The following is a 23071-nucleotide window of genomic DNA, read 5'->3' on the forward strand; positions in this document are numbered from 1 at the left end:
TTCTGATAGTACGTACCTGCCTTAAAGATGATTGCAATTTTAATTAAAGACAAAGCGAGAGTAGATTTTAATACAGTTTGGGGTTTTTTGCATTCCTATTTGCTCTTTAATTGTTATCGTTTTAATGATTTAGGAACCAGAAGAATAACTAAGAAACCCAACAGTCATTATCTCAAATAATGAGGCTTTTTAATGCAAAATCAATGTTTGTTATAATGAAAATAGATTCCTCAGCTCCTGCAGGGTGATATGTACAATTCTTTTTTGCTGTTAAATAGAATGTGATTGCTTATTTTCACCAACATGATGAACGTTTTTATTCAGGAGTAAAAATAAAATGTCAGAATTTATTTACTGTTATTAAGCACATATATTTAACCAGAAGCTCCCACCATATGACTGAAGCTGAGGAAACTGGGAATAATTTTCTGTGAACTTTCAGAAGCTTGAGGAAGAAATGCAAAATTTCCAACAGGTAATGAAAAAGCTTACTCTGGGAAAAAATTGTCTGGTTGCATTCGAGCTTCTGTTCAGATGGTTGACCAAACTCTTCATTTGTTATGTCAAATGAACCAAACTCAAAAGCTAATTAAAAATATCTTAAGCAGGCTTAATGAAGTAAAATAAAACACTTCTTCCATAACAACATATCAAAACTGTTATCAATGCTGAACAAATTATTATTATTATTATTATTATTATTATTATTATTATTATTATTATTATTATTTTGATTATTATGATTTAGAGTCGATGCATGTATTTATGGTCATTTTTGGTCTCTAAACATTAGGAAAAGCATTCATATTAATACTTCAGAGCCATATTCTAGTGAGTGTCCAGACGCTCTAAAAGAATGCATAGCAACTCATGGGCTTAAATGCTTCATTTGGAAACACTCTGTGCATTTCTCAGCAGTCTTATTTGGCTTGGTTTTTCACGCAATGCCTAAAAGGTGTAAAATCAGAACACAAAAAAAGAAAAAAATGAGCAGCAAAGCTGCCCATATCCTTGAAAATGCTTTCTTAGGTCCTTCTTTGAGTAACAGGTGAAGAACAAGTTCTCACTAGAACAGAACTACAACTGGCAGCAGATCTGCGTAGGATTCTTCAAATACTACTCAGCAAGAGGTTTGAGGCCTGGGCGGGGTTTATGAGCTCAGTTTGCATTGATTATTTTGGCACTGCTATCCTGAATAATACACTTTTTGGCAGCTGCAATCTCTAAGGAGTGCCTTTTGCAGAAATGACAGCGACAAACTGTATCATTCAGACATCTATGCATAGGAGGAATTTCTTGTAGTGATACAAATGTTTAGGAAAAATGTAGTCTGTCTTGACTGGGTGCCCAGGCAGGGCTTGGGGAGCCTTGAGAGCATATACAGTAAATATAGACAAAGCAGGGCTAACTAGAGCAGGTTGCTCTGGGCTATGTCCAGTCAGCCTTTGTTATTGGCTACTTTTATGTTATATATTATAATCTGCTCATGAGGCACACCACTGTTTGAAACAGATATACTCTTATCTTTGGAAGTTTTAACCGGTGTGAAATTGGTGTGAAAACACTGGAAATCCTACTTTTCAGTAACAATAAATGTGAAGAAATCAGGCACATTTTTTCCAAACTGTTAGCTGAGGCTACATCCACATGCAGAAAAGTGCTTCTGGACTTGTGTACACTTCTGAAGCAATAATACTTATTAACCAGTTCAGCCTTGGTTCCAAGCCAGTCACTTAATGGTGAAGACTCAACAACTAGAATTATACAAAAGAGTTTCCACAAGGACGTTTTTTACCCCATGTGATTTGATAAAGCTGTGCCTTTCCTTCTTACTAATGTTCATTTTTCATGAACATTGGAGAGATGGAACATTGAGTGAATCACTTATTAATGAGAAACAAATTGCAATCCACACAGAGGCATTTGTGGAAATCAACATAAGAGTTCCATGAGCAAGAAACTCTTACTGGGAGCTATTTTGTGCTTATTCAGTAAAACAGCAATAACTTTATGACAGATAATAATTTCAGTCACAGCTAAACTTTACAGGTCAAACTTGATGGTTCATTCTCAAGGTTGATAAAAAAATATTAGCAAAATATTTTCAAGGAAGAGTGTTACTTATGTATCATTTTGAGTAAATCATGATCTGTTCATAGGTAGGATGCAGACAGACGTAAAGCCTAAATTCTTTGAGTAAATTACTCACTGTGATGTATTTTTTCATTTTCAAAGTAACCGTGATTGACACTAAATAGAGAACCGTCATTTTTGCCTACAACGGCAGATTTCAGATAATTAAAATAATATATAACTAACCAAGAAATGCAGTTTATGAAGGAACTTTCCTTCATTTACACGTTCCTTGTAACAAAACGTACAGGGCCTCACATTACGGAATCTGTACACATTTGCATAAGCTGCTCCATTGTGGTGCACGCTCGTATGTGCCTTTCTGAAACAGCTTCCAGAATTGAGAAGTATTTTCTTTACAGCATACCAGCTACCTGTGTTGCACTACATCTGGCTTAATTATTACATAAAGAATATTAAATAGTTAAATGTTTCTATGCCATATAACAGATTTGTTAACAAATTACATATATGGAAGAATTAACCCCATTCAAGTATTTGTGAAAGCATGGGGTCCTCCAGAAAGTGTCACAGACTTATGCAGTATTTCAGAAGACTTACAGCAACTTTCCTCAACAGCCAGCGGCTTCCTGACTAAATATCTAAAATACCTTAAGAGAAAGTATTTCTTAGAAAGATGAACATTATTAAAGTTTCAGGATGGAGCTACTTTCAATGAAGGGGTTTTCCTAATATGATTCGTCTTTGTTGTTGAAATCACACACTTCAGTAAGAAATGGGACAAACCAAGAGTGATAACCAGGAGTCATATTTGCAATACAATTTCTGGTACATGAATATATTCACTTCAGAGGTAATACTGAGGCAGCTTTCAACAGAGCTTGGAACAAACATATATATGAAAAACGGAGCTTTTCTTGAAACCTTTACTGTAGTGGAACAGCTTTTTGTCTCTTCTTTCTTTCTCCTTTCTCTTTAGCATTTAAGAGTTTGAAAATCCGTAATGCATCTTTTTCAACATGCAGGTGTATTCACTATCAGCTAAACTGAAGGCCCAATCAGCATACATAAACTCTGCCCCTAAGCAGTCTGTACTGGTTTATACAGAGATTAGGATTGCTTTGAATTACACATGCAATCAGGACATTTCATAGAGCAAATTGTGGTCATTTTGACAACTATACAGCAAGCTTAATTTCAGGCCCAAGTATATATGATATTCAGAGATACAATGAGGTAATTTAACATTTAGAAAGGGGAGTATGTAGTATAAATTAGTAGAAAAATCATGACACTTACAAACTTGTTCTAAAGATGTATTGTTCCTTTTTCTTCAGAAAAAAACCACCAGTTTCTATTACGAATAAATTAACCACTAAAGAAGAATTCCATTGATGGCCAATTCATACTGGAAATCTACTTTAAACTTGGAAAAGAAAGGAAGGGAAAAGAGGGAAGGAAAGAGGGAGGGAGAAAAGAATGCAAATACGAGCAGAATGCGTACAGAAATACCATACTCCTAGCATGCAGTCTGCAGAACAGCAGCCCACACGACAGCAAACTATCCTTCTCAGAGGATATCAGCTATTCTTGTAACAGCCAGTTTTTCAGAAAAAGCAGACAGTCCTCACTGTGTATATATACATATATATACACATACGCATACATACCTATGATTTCAGAGACCTGTTCTGTTTTTCAAGGTATGGGAATCCTAAGCATGGAGAGAATCTCATATGAGGGCTTGCTCCTGCCCTGTAAACCAGACTACGAAAGCTGCAGTGATGAACATAATATTGACCAGATGTGTCTAGAGATCTTGATGTTGCTTATGCCTTTTATCCCAAAACATCCTGCTGTGTGATTAAAAAAAAAAACCCAAACAACTGACATGCATTTGAACCCTGATCTCTTTGAAACAACTTTTTCCTCTCTTACTTTGAAGGAGTATCTAGACTACTTTATATGCTTTCACTACTCTCTCTATATGCTTTACCAACTTCTTCAGAATAAAAATGTCTCTTCTTCAGTCAGGGACTCCATAAAGCACTTCAAGTAAGTGTGTGTGCGCGCGCGTGCACGCCCATGTGCTGAATCAGGTATTCTGAAGGCAAATGGCTAAAAGCTGAATTTACGCAAACTGAATTCCTTAGCTCATACAGTAAAAATTCCACCTGTAATACCTTACACAGGCTTGGAAGATTTGTTTTCGTCATTCTTCCCCTCCAGCTGAGTGAAGATCTGTTATAGTTCAAACCTATACTAAACAAGGGAATTTCTCAGGCTTCGGTGTAAGAACTGGATTGAATGGTCACAGCAGTTCATCCTGTTCTTAACCTTTATGAATCTGCATAGCCCTACTTCAGCTCCCAGCTTATATGCACCACAGAAGCTCTTTTTGGTGAAAAGAAACTTTGGGCTGACGTGAGGTTACGTGCTATCAGCTCGTGCACTCTGTAGCTGTGATTTTTGCCTTCAAAAAGCTGGAAGTCCTCTGAATATCTGATTAGTACCATAAATAGTGGATCAGTAAGAGATCAAATGCCAAGAGAAGAACAGGTAACATAGGAAATATTGATGACTAGGCCTTACCACGGCCTTTAGCAAAGATAAAGCAGCTCTTAACTACACAAGTCTCATATTAGAAGCATCAATGTTTTTTCATTAATTTCTGCTACAGTCTGTCATCTAGTACACTATCTCCTTTCAATTAAAGATTTGTGTTAAAAGGCATAAAAACTAAACTTGTTTTCCAGAATTGTTATTTGGAATTACGGACATTTTTTCACATTTTGATTGATAGCAACATCATCATCTTAGTCCGATTTATCACTCATCATTTTATACTCCTGACAAAAAGGGTTAAAAGCCCTCCCTTTCCAAGCATTTAGTACCTGACCTTTACATGGCTAATTTTACTACCCTGACAGAATTTTTAGATTTCTGTATTCCTTAAAATGCACCATGATAGTAGCTGGAATCTTTCTTCAAACTGTGTCTTCCCAATTATTTATTTAAGAGCTGTGTAGATAAGCTCTCCATTCTCACCTAGATCAGTGATAAGAGAGGAAATGGCCTTTTTAGAGTGTCTCTGCTTTTTAAAGCAGATGGAAATAATAAGGTTGACAAAGGAAAAAGGAAAATTGAGCATTATGAGGGTAATAACTTAGAAAGTGTCAGATTCAGAATAATTTAATTCAATGACATTTAATGCTATGGAAAACAATAGCAGCAGCCCAGCCGCCCATCTGATTCATGTCTAGTTCATGTTTAACAAAACAAGGCTAAGGGTCATGCAGTCATGAGTCCCATAAATAACCTGTTAATGGGATTTCCAAACAAGCTGTCCTCAAAATGGTTTTTCGTCTCACAGAAAGAATATTAAAATGCAAATGGATTCGGGCTGTGTCCTCATAAACAACCATGTTCATTTAACCTCTGACCTCAATGTTTAACTGCCCATTCCAGCAATTTGTACAGTATTAGCCACAGCATGCCACTCCAAAGTGCTAACTTTGAGAAGAGAGGACTAAATGTATGGGTTACTATCTGTGATGCTCAGTTAATCACGTCAAAATGACTTTATAGGCATATTCTTTTAAAACTTCCCTTTAGTTAGTTGACAGTTTTGCTAAGGGAAGAAAAAACAAACATGCAAAAAAATGACAAGCAAGTGCCAAGAAAGGTATTGTGAAACACTATTGACTGCGCGTTGCTGTGCACCAGCTCAACCGATGAGCAGCCAGAGCATTTCAGCAGAGGCTGCCATGCAGCGTCGCCTGCCCTCACTCACCCTCCCAGCCGGTCGGAAGCGCTGCCTTCGCTTGCCTGCTCTCCTCGGCTAACAGCCAGGACCGCTCGTGTGAAGCACTTAGTATCACTGCTCACAGTCCTACCGTGCTAAGTCCAGACTTTCTTGCCCCTTTCCTGAATCAGGGTATTCCCGGCATTCCCTGCAGCATTTTCAGTCGCATCTTTAAAAGAATGTGGCTCTTTTTCTTACAATATTAAAAAAAGCCCACCTGCCTGACATGAATAATTTATAAATCAGTCTTCGTCCAAATTCAACAACATCTCTCCTCCCTGCTACTCCTCACAGATCTCAAGGAGAGCCCTTCAAAAGGCCTACGGGAGCTTGTCTGACCATGGACAATGTCAAATTAAAGCAGCAACATGCAAAATATCTGGTAATTGTTCCCAGTTATAAGTATCATGAAAATCACAGTAAATACTCAAACCAAATTAAAATATAAAGGTTGCTCTTAACAACTTGGTTTTAAAGGAAGTAAATCAAACTAATCCTTTTGCCAAGCACATGGCTTCTGAGAAAGGGCAGGGTAAGAGCCCCTTTGCAGTGAACTATATGTTACAGAAGGGGAAGGAGTAGTTGGGATGTCAGAGCACTCTTACCTGACAGGGTGTCTGTATTTTTTCATCACAGAACTACTATTCCAAAATATTCGTAGCACTTCAGAGTTTATTAAATATTTGTAACTTCTAGAGAAACTGCCACAGTTGAGACTGGATCTCAGAGTTGTTTCAAAGTTTGTTGCACAACTCAGTGAGAAGGAGGAAACAGTCGGAACTAATGGTGTTTAGAAAGTAATTGTTATTTTTGTGGTTTCTAACGTTGGACCATGCCTGTACTCTCAGTTGATTATTCAAATAGGCTGATTTTTCATGTCAGTTTTAGATTTAGACTTTTTCTCAGTAAGTAAATTCCTTCCTGTAAACAGCTCTTTGGGGGCTCAGTTTCAGGTATCGCTCATTGCAGGTAACCGATTTGTCTTATTTTGCACACACTGATTGGCAATAAAGTCTCTGAATATTTAGTATCCAGAGTTTTACTTTTCTGAAATGTGTCCACTTCCTTGTCCAAGAAAACTCTAAGTGATGACTTCCCTCCTAGAAGAGGTGGTAACAGGTCTTCTGTCTTTGCTGACAACGTGGAGCATCAGGGAACAGTTTTATGGCTCATTCAAAACTTAACAAAGCTTTACCTTCTCCAGTAAAAGCACATGGGCAGTCACTGTGCAAGAAATGCAGTGGTATTTACAGACTGAAAGAGAAAAATAATATTGCAAGTTGGAATAAATGTTTCATTTTGAACTCTGACAGAGTTCAACCCTTTTCCAATTGTCCTTCTTTGTCTACCCCAAAGGGTAAGCAATGGTTTCAGAACCCCCCCTTCACCTCTATATACACACAGGCATCTGATCTGCTGGACGGCTATTCCCCAAATGCAAACGAGAGAAGCCATGCCATTCAAAATTAACATTTTCTTTAGCTTATTCTGTTCTAGACCTTTTAACATAACAAAACAGACCATTTTGCCACATTCAGTGATGCAGAAATCTGGCATTTGAGAATTGCATTAAAAAATGCCTGACTTTATCTATTTTAAGTTGAATGAATCTATTTTGACTTGAGATTACAAATTTTTTTCGGTACACACTAAACTCTAACACAGTAACTCTACACACTAACTGAAAGATTCTCAAACTCTGTTAACAAACTCCAGATACAGAGTGGCTACTGTACTCCAGTTAAAAAAAAAACCAAACCTGATTATTCCTCTTGTCTGATTTTCAGTTTGGAAAGGAGGCAACATAGGAGAAATATGATATTATCACAGGTATATAAAATCATGAATGTCAGGTACAGAAGTCAGTAGACAAAGATTATTCATTTTTTCTTGTGAAACAAGACACAGGAGTCATAAATATATATTTTATATATAGTCATAAATAAACATATTAAAAAACTCAAATGGTTAAAATATATTTCTATTACTCAGGTTCTCTCATTTCTGACAGGCACTAAAGCAAGTTCCTTGCATTTTTTTGGGGTCAAGCTACCTTACTCCTCTCTAAGTAAGGCAATTCTTTCTCTCCCACTTTTTCTCTGCTCTAGATTTTTGTCTCTTGCATGCTCATTTTTAATTCTCCCTCTCCTTTCTCTTTTGGGAAAATTTTATTAATGGGCCTACAGGCTCCCACTGACTTGACTGGTTTTGAACCTAACCCTTCAGCTGCCTTTTTGCTTTATACCTCATCTCTTATTAACTTGCAATTTTCTTTTTCCCTATTAAACTCTGAAGGAAAAAGGAGGAGAGAAAGGTGGGGGAGGAAGAAAAATTGTAAAAGCAATAAAAGAAGGTATCTCCTTATACATACCTCAGAGAAGCACCACAGTGCATTATATGTCCTATTCTCAGAGCACATTTTAGAGAGATTATTTTAAATTACAAGAGTTTTTACTATGATCGATCATTTTGCGCTATTAAGATGATTCCTTTCATTGTACAGGAAAATAATACTGAATTCATTGTTCTGCCAGTACAGCTTTGGTTAAATAATTTAAATACCCCCAAAAAAAACATTCTTAGGAAAATATCCTCAGAAAAAGTTTTAATCTGCATTTGAGTTTTATTTGTACTTGAATTCCAGTTTTATTCAGTGTTTTCAATACGTCTGAATTAGAGAAAAGCAACGTGGTAAAAAATGCAAAGAGAATAATAAATTACTGTCTTGGCAAAACAAGAACAAATTTTTAAAGTATTAAGTCATGCTATTATTAAGAGGAACATTTTTATATCAAGGAGAATGGAAAAAATGAGAAATGTATTTAAATATCAAAACAGGATATGTCCAGGTGTTTTCCTTTGTCTTTGTTATTGGTATCAATTAGATTCACCTTCACTTGCAGATATAAAGGGGTAATTAGTGTTTGATTACTGACAATTTATAGTTTCAAGAACAGATTTTTTTTACAATGACAGGAAAAGATCATAATACATTTTTGCAAGAAACCCAAAACACTATTTCTAAAGAAAAGTCTCCAGCTTTACTGAGATGTCAAGGCATTCCATCTCAAACAGAAAGCCCCATATTTTATAGACTCTTTCTTCTTCAGGTTTTTGGCCTTCTATAGTATTTCCTGCCAAGTTTTTAAGTTAAGGAAATGTATTTTCTGTAATTGTGTGTTGTGATTTTTATTTTCTAAATTGTGTGATGAATTTATTTTCTGTTGAGATGGGTGTAATAGGATTAGGCTGTAAGATATTTGAGCCATTATCATCAGCTTCTTAGAACCAAACTCAATGACCCATGGATGAAGTAGATCAGACTCCATATCCCAAAAATGCATATAAATCCCCAAAGCCTAAATCTAAAAATAATTTTGTCTGGGTTTGTTTTAGGAAAAAAAAAGACAAGATTTAGCACAATGCCCCTCTGCTTCTAAGACGTCTGAAGCACTTGATCTTTGACAGAATTGATGAATTTAAGTTTTCCATCAGGAAGCCTGTTTCAGCCACCTTTATTAGCTGATATATTCACTTTCATAAATTCCCAGTCCTCCTCCTACCCGCACGAGAAGGTTACCTTGCAGGTGTGACTCAGTCCATGCATTCCCTCCTTCATCCACAAGACATCATTGTGCACAGCTCAGGTATAAGTTTGCACTAGAGTGTTAACTCTGGAAATACCACAGCTGCTACTGAAGCATCCATGTATGATGCAGAAAGACTTCTTCAGCACAGAAAAGAAATGCTGTCCCAATCCATTTCTCAGTAATACCACAAAAAGATCTCAGCACGACCTCTTCCTGTCATCTCAACGTGCAGCTTTCATCACTCATGACTTTTACCAAACACAGCACACACGAAAAAAAGAGAGAGATGAGAGGAAAGGAGGGTGTAAGTGAGAAAACATTCTACATACTGCACTTTTGCTTTTTGTTCCCAGATTCTTCAAATATAAAATTTGCATGCCAAGATCTGAAGGTGATATGCAGACTAAGATGGCAGCACTAGTAACTGGTTTATCAAATGCAGGAATGGCTAGGTGGACTGTACCGAGTCTTGTGTTTAAAAGGAGTTTTTTCCTGCATATTACTGACAGTGTTTAAGCTGTACCTCATGGATTCACTTCTGATGTATTTTTTCTACGCTAAAAGCCTAAATGTATTTTCAAATCCAACACCGATTTCACGTATCTTAAAGGCAAAAACAAACGGCAGAACAGGCAGTACATGGGAAAGCCATGCAAAAACTATCATGTCTAAGAACGACATTACAATGCTCATATCCTAAACATGGTGGAAGGTAGATTTGCCCCACTGTTTCACCGATATGCATTTGGAAAAAAAAATGTTTTCAGAGAAGTCTAACTTTGGCCATGAGAGTCTTTACAGAGGTCTTGGATTGCTCAGTGACCCTGCTGACACAGTGTGTATTAAAGATTTACGTTTAGTTAGCTGCACCATTGGCTTATAGAAACCATACCTTAAAAGTTAAATCTAAGCCCAGAAAAGTTAGAGCTGGAAACTTTTTTTCTGTAACGGGCTGAAAGCAGAGTCATTAATGCTGCGATCGGTCTAATCCAGAGCATTTGTCACTGCTAATTATTACGGACAAGCCTCTTTATTGAACCACATCCTCTTATCGACATTAGGATGCATGAGCCGAGGCTGTTGTTTTAAACGCACTCATTAACCACACAAATCAGCCCTGTTGACAGAGCGCTTTTGAATTAAGCTTCAGACTGTAGTCATTGGACAAGGAGCAATTTATAATGCCATTAGCAACACTTGCGAAGGTTACAGGCATCAAAAATTGTTCAGCCGTAATTATTCTTAATGGATACAAGGAATAAACTGACGCAGGACAGCTTTTTCATTAGCTTTCAATCAAGGCTGATGGCTTTGAGAAATGTACAGTAAGTGTGTTTTGGGGAGAAATAATGATGTTGCAGCACCTTTCATTGGAAAATGCTCTCAGTTCAGAACTTAACTTTTAATAACCTTAATTTGATATAATTAAAAAATCTGATTTGCTTTGAAGATCTTGAAATGAATTGTTCTGGCTGCTGTTTAACCCTTTTTCAAGTACTCATCCCAAACATGCTAAAAAATAAAAATAAAAATATTCAGATACTCTGCATTCTCATGGAAAGCATTAGACTTTTGATTTCCTACACCCCTAGCAACTAGTACAGATTTTTAAAGTAAACTCAGAGCGCTTAGAGAATGAAGGGAATTTTACAAAGTTTATCTACCCCTGAAAAAGTACCAGCACATACACAACATTCTCCACAAAATTCAGTTGCAGATTCACAGACAGGTGATCTAGTGGTTTTGTTCACCTACACAGCAATAAATCTTGAAACCTTGCGCTCACTCCTCTTCCAGAGACATGAGGGCAGACATATATATGCACATGCTGTTCTAACCTTCATCCACTAGCACCTCCTCTTCACCCCTGTTAGCCAGGCTTCTGAGCTATGTGGACTTTTGGCTTGATGCAGTATGTGTTCTTATGTTCTTTGTCCAGTGTCCCCTTACTATATACTGTAAACTTGTATGTGAGATGATGTCATTTATAGAATTTAGAATCATTGCAAGTATTGCAAAGAGCACAGTTAACAATGCCATTTCTCTCTGAGAAGCAAACCAGCAAGAATGACTGATTATTTCACTCCTTCTTCTCATACAGCAAGGTACCAGCTTTTGGTTCAAATATTTATAATCGTTGGATCTAACGAATCAGCTTGGTGCTTTATAGGTTAAGAATAACATTCAAACTGTAAGGGCTGTGAAACAAGCACAGGGGCTGCAACAGAGCGTGCTTTCTCTGTTGGGACATCTTAATCTCATTCTTACAGCTGACTTCTTATCACTCAGCCCCTTTGGGTGTCTGGATACTAACAAGATGGAATACTTAAGTCAGGAGGGTAATAAGCTTTGCTTCAATCAAGAGATACTAGTGCACTGCACAGAGTGATGCAAAGAAGTCTTGAAAGAAGTCCCAGACAATAAACCGGAGAAAACGTACAGCTGGTGTCTATGCTGCCTTGTTGGTTTAGGGAAGTCTGTGAAGAGACAGCAAATAAAAGGAAGAGTATTCGTCAAGATATAATTTTTACTCAGCTTTGCTACTTCTGAAGACAGAACATGAGGAAGAGTGAAGTCCCATTTCTTGAATACATACTCTACTTACTAGAGTCCAGTGTGAGCAGTTCAATCACATGCCATATCCCACTGTTAGCCAAGACATCTCATTTAGCTGTATGCCATTGTTGTGCATTTCAGGTTGAAAAGAACCAGACATAATAATTACTATTGTTACAGAAGTCTACACAGATATTCTGTAAAGAATCAGTGAAAGCGTTAGTGAGATTTACTCAATTACGATTAGTAGAAAGTTAACATGAATAATGTCTGACTTCATTCGAGTTAACTTTCCAAACCTAGGAACTGCTAGTTAGATCTAACATTCGGATGGCAAGACCACATATGCACATATACAAAATAATACATAGAAATATTCATCCTTATTCCTTTAAAGCACAGGTAAAATGGTGAAACAAAGCAAAAAAATAACTTAGGTTTTAAACTGAATTTGCTACAGTTAAAATCACATTACCTTATTTCTGAAAAGCAAAAACCTTCATAAATTGGTCCTCATTTCATATCTCATCACAGCTGCTAGTGACAGTCCACGTCTCTATCAGGAATACCTTCTTTGTAAGACAAGGATCTTTCCAGACAGATTGAAGCTTTTGGCCCTATGGCCTGTTAGCCACATCTGGCTCAAGCCCTAAAAACAATAAGTTCTTTTGTCCTTTAGCACTACATGTGTTTTTGGCTCCTATGTTTCCATATTTTTACGGTATAGGAGATCTCTTCACTATTCTTTCCTTATACTTATGCAGTTCAAAGAAAAGAGATAGTGAAGAAAGTTAGTCTAAGAGAAGTCAAGAATGTGGTTTACTGTCCTTAGTCACTCTGTGCTTGTAAGATTACAGGTCAGGACAGAAATACAGCAGCAGCTTTGCTTCTTAAGCAGTCTAACTGAACAGTAGCACCACTTTGCAGGTGTGTAATTCAAACAGAACAACAGAAAAAAGATGCTTTTAAAATATGCTGTGCAGAGAGCTGCTGAGAGTACAGAAAGTCTGACACAAAGCTAATGAGACAAAATAACCTGATCCCAACTGGTGTACTTCAGTTTCAGTCAGGAGATGCAAAGACAAGGCCTTGAAATCAAATTTGAAATTGGTGGGTGCCGATGCAAGTAACAAACAAAGGAGGGATGTCAGATTTGCTTTGCACCAAAGTGAGAGATCAATGGTGACTTCATATACAGGTGAATTTCAGCAGTATTTGTAACAAATTTTATCATGCAATTTGTGATATTTTGTGCTTTGTTTAATCATAAATACTGGGACCAGATTATTACACAGAGTAATATTCCTTAAAGGATAAAGTTTCTAACATACACACATGAAAACAATGAAAAACAATGGGTGTAAGTGTGGGCAGTTAATAAACCAGAAACCAAACGAGATATCTAAATTTGTTGTATTTTTAAAAATATACCTATTCCCAAGAAATCTTATGATTTTGTTATCTAGTGCATAACGTTAAAGCCAATTTTGGTCCAAAAAAATTAGATTACCCTTGCAATGCTGTGCACCAGTCGTGATGGCTACCCAAACAGACAAAAATACAAAACCTGTATTTGTCTGTATCACTTATAAACTACTACCTTACTAAAGGTTAACAGTACAGGAAAATTATTCAGGGGAAGCACTGCCTTCTACTTCAGTGCTTCTTACTGTGGTTTTACTTATATCATCATAATTTTGAGTCTCTTGCTCACTCGTACTAGGAAGCAACCAGGATCATAACAGTATTCTAGCAAAACAACTTTTTCTGACCAGAGGAAATACACAGAGATGAGATGTCAAATCTCAAATTACAAGCAAAATTCTTGCATGGCAGACTCTCTAGGACTGATCAGATCCTATTTAATGTGAGTTCCTACTAAAGCTCTTCGTATTTTTTGTTTACTGTCCCCTGGCAGTGTGATTAATTTTGACACAAATGTGCACTGGAGGGTAGAAGAGGTGATACTCATGTTCAGGGATATAAGTAGCGAGGAAGATGAAAAAAGCAGAACGTAGATCCACGTTGCAGAAGAATAAATTGCTCAGAATCTAATAAAGTGCATTTCACTCGGTTTACAGAGGTCATGCATGTGATGGCATCAAACCCCCAATCTTGGGTTCCGAGCACTCTGGGGGCACAAGTCCTTCCTTCCTCTTTTGATCCTCCCCTTTCTCATGCTGGGCCACCCCTGCTGGTATTATCCCACACTTACCCTACTGAGTCCCAAATCCCCATTTCCTTTCCCCTAGACTGCAAGATCTAAGAAGGTCTATGCTTAACCCAGTGAACCTCTTTTCCAATGCCACACGCATGCTCTCGCTGATTACTTCCCAAACCATTCTTTCTGTAAAGACAGATGAATTTCTAAGAGCAACACTGAGATTAGATTCAAACCTTACTGCATATATCGTTACAGACCAGCAATGATCTTACTTCCATTCTCTATTTTTAGAACAATCCATCTCACTTGTTAATGACTGACCTTGACATTATTCCTCAAGGGCACTATGGAAGTTTGTTTCTGTCGCGTTAGTTCAGATATCAGGCTCCATACAGAACAGTTCCAATCACAGTCACAAATACTGTAATTCTGACAGTTAGCAACATGGTTTTGGCAGCCATCCCTCTACTGAGAAATCATTTAAGTAAAATGACGTGCTTAATGGCATTAAATCAAGGTAGAGGGAGCTAAATTCTCCGATTTTTTAATATATACGCATGTATACCGACACACATATATTATCAAAAGGAAGTCTTGATAAATGAAGCATTGGCCCTGCCATCCTCACTTTGCATCTAGATTGCAGATTGATTACACTTTGGAATGAACCAGAATATGCATAGATTCCAAAAACAAACAAACAAAAAAAGCCCCACAAAGCTATAGCAAAGAGCATGACAACTTTGGTCAAACATCATGCTTGTACTCCATTTATGTATCATCCAAACTTTTTCTAACTATGCTCAGTAAGAAAATTAGAAAGCTAAGGACTGCAGCCTGATATCAAAGATTCTTCTTCTTGCCTCTCACTGACACATCACAGTCCCAAAAAACCCAAACCCATACCACCAAAGGGTATAAAATGTTGTCTCAATTGGTTGTACTTTACTGAATCTTTGACAGCTGGATAAAAATTGCAGTGGGGAAATCAGGCCCACAGCAAAGAATGTATCTGAATCTGATCTGCCTCATCATTTCATCTTTGGTGACAAGGAGTTAAAGCTGTTTTCTCCAACAGTAATTTAATATTTCCTAATGATCTGGAAATACAGATTTGTAAGAAATTTAATTCAAGATTAACATTTTCAACCAATGCTTTTGCAAACTGAAGTCTTGAGAGAACTGGCATTTGACAATCTAATGGTAAATAACCAAATTATGCTGAGTGTGCAGTTATTCCTGACCAGTTGCCTTTTCAAGGTGACGAACAATGGGCCTCCAAAGTAACTGGAGCTTGGAACTTCATTCAAATTTCTCTATGGATTACTTGTTGCTCACTTTACCCATGAATAATATAGCCCCTCTTTCCTCAGATTTAATGATCTCACTCATCTTTGAACCCTCAATTTTTGTCCAAGAATTGAAAAAAAAAAGATAGTAAGTATTTTAACGTGTAACCACTGCTACACATACCCTATACACACCATATCCTTATCAGGTACTAAAGAGGAATTCCCTATGCGCATACACTATTTCTACATGAAATTTTCCTCAAGCCATAAATTTGCCTCTGCATCAATGCACACATGTGAGCCGGACCTTTTTACAACAAATCATTTACAGAATCCACAGCTTGAGTCATCCTGCAAGATTCCATGGAAACCACAGTCCACAATCCAGAATGGGACCCCAAGGCAGTATATTCTAAGCTGTACTATCATATTGGTACATGCTTAATTACAGGCCATGTGATCACTCAACACTACCCACTATTCTGTTCTAGATAAAAGCAAACTACCTATTGTATGAATCTGAACATTTGACTGGTTATTTGGAAAGAGATGCCATGGAAGAATTATGGCAATATTGTCTATTTAGCACTACAGTCAGGTGCTAATAGCAAAAGGAGAAAGACAACTTTCCAAAAAGCAATAGTAGCTAACTGCATTTCTACCCAATTGCCGAAACCTGGGCTGGGGGGGGACACCAAACCAAACCAACCCCAAATCAGCATTTCAATAGATTTGCACACCAAAGTGTTAACAAGTTATCAGGAAAACTGATTTTCTACAGAAAAATCTATTTGCTAATTAACTACCTGGCCTTCATAATTACTTCAACACATTACAGCCTTTCTGAAATATTGGTTCAATTTTTTAGCAAATTGAAATTTAAGCTGAGGAGAACATGGTCTGCATTCTTCCATCACAGTAGTATGAATCAGGAGGGGCTGTTTTTTGGTTTTGGATGGGTTTTTTTGTCTGCTTTCTTTTTTCTTTTTTTTTCTTTTTTCTTTTTTTTTAAAGTGCATTACTATGAATGCAGTAATCAAAATTACTCAATCTCTAGCTCAAATCTCTAGTTACATTTTCAGCAGATTCAACTAAAATAAAAAACTTTTGATTAATATAGAATAACTTTCAATTAGGATTCAGAAATTAACATTTACATGTATCTTTTGCAGTGGATTTGTCCTGCTTCTTGAAAACATGTATCTGCTCTCATGTCAGAACTGTGAAAATTTCTTTAGGAACTGGCATGCAAACTTCCACTTTGGGGGGGGGAGAAGGAGGAGTGGGTGGCGTTATAATTTTTTTTTAAGCTGTTTTTTGCATTTTGGGGGGGGGTTACCCCAAAACTGGGGTAAAGCCTGTAGGTCAGCTGCCAGCTGAAATCCTATCAATATCCGTGATCAATCTCTGTTCTAAAATTCTTAACATCTTGAAGCGTAAGCAACATCAAAGTATTTTAGCAAATGGGAAGGTCACTACAGAATTGTTCAGAAAGGATTATGAAACAGCTCTACCCAGTACTCTAGTGGTAACATTCAGCCCACCTGGGCTGCTCTACAGGGATGAGTAGAGCTGGAGAGATGTCTCAGTTGCGAGGAACATAAATATCTTCCCAGCTTTTTTGGTGATTAAGGTGTCATAGGTCATGTTTCTCACATAAACAAGTGAACTAAGAGATGAGATTTCAGCCATTAATAGCAAATTTGACCAACACTGCAGACACTTCAAGAGAGCTCAGCAGAGGACCAGTAATGTTGGAAGCAGACAGAATGAGACAATACTGGTTACTTTAGCATTAGAACAAAGCGTATCTTTTGGCCTCCATGAAACAAAGGGCTTGGAGAGCAGAGGTAGATCTTAGAATTCTGAGTCAGAAAGGGTTCAGCAGAAGGACATACTTCTGAGGGGGGAAAAACAAAATAAATCCTTTGAGATCCTGATTTTAGGATGCAGTAAGTCCAGGGACCTTTAAAACAGCAAGGAGTACTTGAAGATACTGAAATTCCCTGGCGATACGGAGAAAGAACATGCTCATACGCAAGCTAGGAAGCTATAGAGAAAGGGCGTAATCTATAACATTAGAAAGAATTTAGATGACAACGGAAGAATTTTTAACATCAGCTGTCATCTCACCTCCCAGCTTCTGTCGAAGCAGTAGTGAACAGTGCAGTATCAGCCAGCAACCTGATTTTGTCAAGTAGGTTACACAGTTACGACTTAAGAATAGCCCTCATCTCTCCACTCTATTCAACAACAGTACACTGCTTTCCAATATTAGCAAAATGACCAACCAAGTTGTATGGAAGTTAGCCATTATCATCCCGGACAGCAAGCTAAGAGCCCTCTACACCTCTATAGCACCTGGACATTTCACCCTGGTTATCCAATTTACCCTTGCCAGGCTCCTTTCCGTTAAGGATATTTTACTGTCATTAATTTTCATAAAAGGGCCTGCAGTACATTCAGACTTTGTGACTCACCTGTGACAGCAGATGATGTCCAGCATCTTTACATGTGTGGAATCTGGTGTTCCTGAATCCCAGTCCAGTGCCTATGCATTGAATATTGATCCTGGCGGACACAGCAGCACTGTTTGCTGTGCTTAAAGGCTGCCCGCCTTTAAGACAAACAGAAAACAAAGGCCCTGAAGAAAGAAGATGCGATCAGCTAGTAATGAAGGAAATGAAAGGGGGAATCAAGCAAGCTGACATCCAGATTTGGGATGATTGTGCCTGCATGGTATGTTAGTTACTAATTAAAAACCTTGTTGTGGTTTAACCCCAGTCAGCAACTAAGCACCACCCAGACGCTCACTCACCTCGCCCCCCCCCCCTCCCCCCCCGCTGGGATGGGGGAGAGAATCAGAAAAGCACAAGTAAGAAAACTCGTGAGCTAAGAACACTTTAATAATAATAATAATAATAATAATAATAATGAAAAGGAAAATAATGAGAGAGAGAGGAACAAAACCCAGGGAAAAACAACAGAAGTCATGCAACCGCTCACCACCTGCCAACCGGTGCCCACCCAGTTCCCGAGCAGCGATCGCCTCCCCCCGGCCAACTCCCCCCAGTTTCTATACTGAGCATGACGCCATATGGTATGGAATAGCCCTTGGGCCAGTTTGGGTCAGCTGTCCTGGCTGTGCCCCCTCCCAGTTTCTCGTGCGCCTGGCAGAGCATGGGAAGCTGAAAAGCCCTTGACTAGTGTATACACTACTTAGCAACAACTAAAACATCAGTGTGTCATCAACTTTCTTCTCATCCTAAATCCAAAACACAGCACTGTACCAGCTACTACGAAGAAAATTAACTCTATCCTAGCCGAAACCAGGACAAACGTGTACCTTCACATTGCATAATTCTTTTCAGCCAGTCTGTCAAAAATTCCAAAGGCTACAGACTAAGGATTTCTCTAAGCATTTTCATGAAGAATTTCATAACAAAATATCTTATTCATGGAGACAGAACTTTTGTCCTGAGATTTCATGGAAAAACTGCACTTATTTTTGGGAAAGTAAAAACCAAAAAAAAAAGCATAGACCGTCTCACATCAGAGAAGAAGCTGCTAGATGCTGTGCTTTCCCTGAGACTGGACTGAGAACATGATTCCTCCCCGCCTGTGCAAAGCAAGCTATTCTTGTTATTACAACATAACAACTACAGACTGCATAAACAAGAATTCCTAACATCTGCTGTAATCTCACCTATCAGCCTCTGCCAAAAGAGTAGTGCGGTGAGTGATACCAGGAAGCAGGCTGATGTTCTCAGGTAGGAAAGCAAGGAAAACTCTTGAACTGATCTTGGGAGAGAAGAGGAATTAAAGGTTTATATAAGTGCCTAAACTTATAGAACATCACAGACCTCACTCCTCTAATGTTAGTCTGTCTCACCTGGATCATCATCTCACCCACCAGTACAGAACACACGTTGCTTTTCCTCCCTTCTGACCATTTCCGTGAAGTGTCTCCAAAATCTTTCATTTACCTAACATGTATTAACATACAGACACTTGAAGACTATGGTGCAGCAGCCTACACTGTAAAAAACTAAAGTGCATGGTACAGCATATAATAAAATATTACACCCAAATGAGCCTATCTGAAGACACACAGTGTGGCCGTTTACGTCTCCACCTAGAAGACTGTACAGGTTTTCAATGAGTGGAAGTAATATTTAATGACTAACCCTGTTCTCGTAGACATTAAACGCTTATTATGCAGCCCAACAGTTCACATATTTGGCAACTGGCTTGCATGAGTTAGGTATGCGCCTTGTATGAGGATGCAAACCTATATTCAACAATCATTTCTTGACAAGAGTACTCTCTGCTCCTCTCAGTCCAGCACGGAACTACTGAAAGCTTTCTTTTGCTTTCCCGATCAAGAACCATGCACTTGTACCTAACTTCAACGTTATTCCATGTGGCCTTTCTTCCAACCTAGATGATGTCACATCCCTCCGTAAGGCATCAGCACAATACTCATAACAGGCCTTCGCATTCTTGCTGTCGTCTCAAAAGACTGGTCTTTTCCTGTTATGCTGTTAAAATAACATTTGTGACAGCAGGAATTCTGTACCCGTGCTCTCCGGTGACTCACATTTTCAATTACTCCCACAGACAGCACCCCTGACATCTCTATGTTTGTGCTCTGCACCATACCTAAAGTTCCACTGTGCAGAGAGAGAGTGATTCCTTCCTGAGCGTATCGCCAAGAAGGCACCACTGAACAGTCCCTTGTTACTGACAATAGATTTCATTGATTAAAATCATTATTGACGACTCTATTATTGGCTTGTATATTATTCAAAATGCCTTCTGTGTAAGCTTAAGAGATTATTAAGACCAGTAACTGTTGTCGTTTCATCATGTCAACCTAGCCAAAGATACTACCCAACCAGAATGGTTTTGTCAGGCTTACTATGCTCAGAGTAACTTTCAGATATCGAGCGACATAAGATTTGCCCAGAACTACTGCAAAAGTAATTGTAAGCCAGCAGCTCCCCTTACATCAGCAGGTGCACTGAAGTAGACAAGCCTGGCTGGCCAGTCTACTGCAAACTTGAAGGCTGCTGGAGAGGAAAGAAATACCATCCACTTGCCCCTGGGGATATCAGAGGTCCTGGGTTGCAGCCTTAAACACATCATTAGGCCTTGAGCCTTCTGAGGACAAGCACGAGTCACGGGCTGGGAGTCTCCTCTAGTCTGTAGTCTTTGTTGCTAATTATCAGAACTGAGGAATGTATTTTTCTTCTAGAGGCTCACAGTCACAGTTCAATAAGATATAGAAAGAGTATTGAATAAAATCTATGGAATCAAGGACTACATCTATCGGCTTAAGTAGGTCCCTGCAAAGATGTACCCACATAAACCTGGCTGTCAGCTGCATAATCAACAATGATACTTTCTTTTTAAAAAAAGTACTTTCCAAAGACTGATTCACAACTGTTAAAATCCATTTTTATACTGATTAAAATAGTCAAATCTAGAGGAGTCATCCTTTTACCACCATGCGTTCATGTTAGCCAGCCTGTTCTCTTATACCTATGCTCTTTTCCACCCTCACCACCCTACTCAGCTGCCTGAAAAAAATGGCTACTACTGCTCATCTCTCTTTTGCACATTCATTAAAAGACAAACATTGAACCTGTAGCAACAGGATTACTATGAATCATTGCCCTGGTTGAGTTCATCTGGTAAAACTGAAGATGACCCTCAGTGGAAGAGCCAAATGGTGAGGTTTTAATTTAGGGAGTTCTTTTTAGGTTTATGCTATGAGTTTTAAAATATTTCTTGTTTTAATAAAATAAATTCTGAAGTCCAGTTACAATAACAACATCATGTCTGACTCTAATGCTATCCTCAGCTCCAAACAATGGATGGGATAGAGGTCCTGCTCCAGTCTATTAGAAGAATTTAATGACATTAAAAGGCAAGCACAGATTTGTATCACTCAGTTGTTCAGTGTCATTGTTCCAGGCCTCACAGTGGAGAAGCAGCACATTTCTTTTAAGTAAAATATTGCTGGGAACTCACTGCTTCAGCAATTACCTCTGAAACACATTGTTTTCTCAAAGCCATTAACATGTCAGATCATGGCAGTGCTTGACATCCAAACACGCCTTGGAGGGCTGCAATTCAATTTAAGGATCACCTCCTCTGAACAGGCCAACCTGCAAATTTCACAAAATCGGAGAGAAATTCTCAGGACACACTTTGATCATGCTGCTTCCTAAATTAAAAACAAAACTGTAAGTGTTAAACATCTTTAACAAGACATTAAACCTCAGCCATAATCCAGGAAGGGTCCCTTAATGAGTAATGACATATGTTGTGAAGGCAGTTATCTCCTAATGTTCAATGCTGAAACAGTACGATGGAATGGCACAGCGTTCAAAAGGGATGTATCATCACTAATGAGAGGATAATTTGAAGCTGCTCTTCTGAGAACCCCAGAGGAGACTTTCTGTTGCTGCAGGATGGCAAAGGATGCAATACTGCATCTTATCACACACTTTAAAGAGGAATGGGAAGTGACAATGTGATAGAACAGAAGCTGAGATGGAGCCAGAAAATGGGCTAGGTCATTTGGAGAGTCCCTAAAAGGGCTACCTTCCTTTGCTCCCCAAAGTAAGACTTGGTGCAAATTAGTCATATCTCTTTACTCCTCTTCCCTTCACCCAGCTAAACACTAACGGCGTACCAGACACAGTACAGCGCTGCCCTAAAACGGAGCACGTCATTGGTATAGGCCTGCTGTAGAACACACAAAATACTGCAAAAGAAGGTGAGATAGGGGAGGAGTCCAAGAAGTGACAAGTGAGGGCCGTGCTCAAAAGCAGGAAAGGAATCCAACTCCTCTTTTATTAAAAAAATAGAAAACTCTTCAAAATTAGGTTTTGAAGTTCTTCCCCTCATTTCTTAGCACTATCTTCTTCTAACATGTTACAGTTAGTCATTGTGTTGGGAAGACTATAATCCCCGCAGGGAAGCACAGCGTGAAAGAGAGGGGTCTTGCAGATAACAAGCAGACCTTAATGGTAGGGACAGGAAGACAGAGGCCACACAGAAAAACAGAAAAACAGAAGGGGGGGGGGGGTGTGGGTGGGTGAGAAAAGAGTTTCTAATCACAGACAGCCTTGGGTTTGTTGGCAAGGTCTTTTGTGGGGCTGGGGAGAGCAGGGAGTTTATAAAGTTTCAGCTGTTAAGTTTGCCTTCCCATTCTTACTTAGAGATGTGCCTAGCCAGAGAGAAGCGTTGTAAGGTGTGACTTAGTCACAAGACAGCCTCTCCTGGCTCCAAGATGAACTGCTGCAAATTCAGGCAGGTTATTTATTCCATGCTTCTTTTCCCTTCTGTAAACTGTGACTGAACACTAGCAATGACTTTTCCAGGTGATACAAATATTCCATGACTGTACGGTACCCTATAGATTACATTTTTATTTATCTTTGCCACCCCCACCCTTCTCTCCCCCGAGGAGATGAAGGTGTCTATTTATTCTTGACTATTTGATGTAGTGGAAAATTCCACTTCCGAGGTTTGAGCATAAAAACTCTGTTTTCAAACA

At 38.5% G+C, this 23071-nt stretch overlaps 1 long non-coding RNA gene across 1 annotated transcript in view; it reads right to left on the bottom strand.

Moving 5' to 3' along the window:
- The window catches only part of LOC140662241 (uncharacterized), a 70317-nt gene extending 52177 nt beyond the window's left edge, over window positions 1-18140 (bottom strand). Inside the window, exon 1 of the long non-coding RNA XR_012046021.1 lies at window positions 17982-18140. This is a non-coding gene — a long non-coding RNA (uncharacterized lncRNA). The remainder of the gene's footprint in view (window positions 1-17981) is intronic.
- Between the last annotated feature and the right edge of the window lie 4931 nt (window positions 18141-23071).

This window comes from Ciconia boyciana, chromosome 21 (genome assembly GCF_034638445.1).
Source record: "Ciconia boyciana chromosome 21, ASM3463844v1, whole genome shotgun sequence".
Taxonomy (NCBI): domain Eukaryota; kingdom Metazoa; phylum Chordata; class Aves; order Ciconiiformes; family Ciconiidae; genus Ciconia; species Ciconia boyciana.